Raw genomic sequence first — 642 nt, 5'->3', positions numbered from 1 at the left:
GATTTCATTTCCATTTTATGGAGAAGTGGTTTCTGTGTAATCTGGTATATAGATATTAATAACCTATATTATTTTATTGTAGTTTGTGGCTTTTTGCATTATAATATATTTTTATTTGTCTCATTTCATGATTTTTGGCCTAAATTCTGCACTAATATTGTTTGCTACCCTTCTTTCGAATTGTTCTATTTAGCTAGTGTGACTTTTCCTATTCTCTTTTATCTTTTAGCCTTTGAATAACTTTGTTTTAAATGTTTCTTCTAGTGCTCGCTTTGGCGGCACATATAATAAAATTGGAACGATACAGAGATTAGCATGGCCCCTGTGCAAGGATGACACACAAATTCATGAAGCGTTCCATATTTAAAAAAAAATAATAATAAATAAATAAATAAATAAAACAAATAAATATTTCTTTTATATGTAGAAGAAACTGGTGTTTTGCTCCGTAAGATATTTTGAAAATCTATTTCTTTTCCTGAACAAGTTAATCTCCTTCATATTTATTGATATGACTATATTGGTATCTATTTTATGTTATATTTACTTTGTTTCTTTCTATGTCTCCTTTGCTTTTTTTTTTTAAATAAAAATTGCTTTGATATATATGGAAGTGTACATATTTGCTCTAATAGTAATCTG

The 642-nt window shown here is 26.9% G+C and overlaps 1 non-coding gene across 1 annotated transcript; it reads left to right on the top strand.

The window, feature by feature from the left end:
- The first annotated feature begins 263 nt into the window (after positions 1-263).
- LOC116589547 lies at positions 264-367 on the top strand. The gene has a single exon (XR_004285321.1). It is a non-coding gene; the product is annotated as a U6 spliceosomal RNA (small nuclear RNA).
- The last annotated feature ends 275 nt before the right edge of the window (positions 368-642 follow it).

The sequence above is a fragment of the Mustela erminea genome, chromosome 4 (assembly GCF_009829155.1).
Source record: "Mustela erminea isolate mMusErm1 chromosome 4, mMusErm1.Pri, whole genome shotgun sequence".
Taxonomy (NCBI): domain Eukaryota; kingdom Metazoa; phylum Chordata; class Mammalia; order Carnivora; family Mustelidae; genus Mustela; species Mustela erminea.
This window is presented reverse-complemented; position numbering and strand designations above follow the sequence as displayed.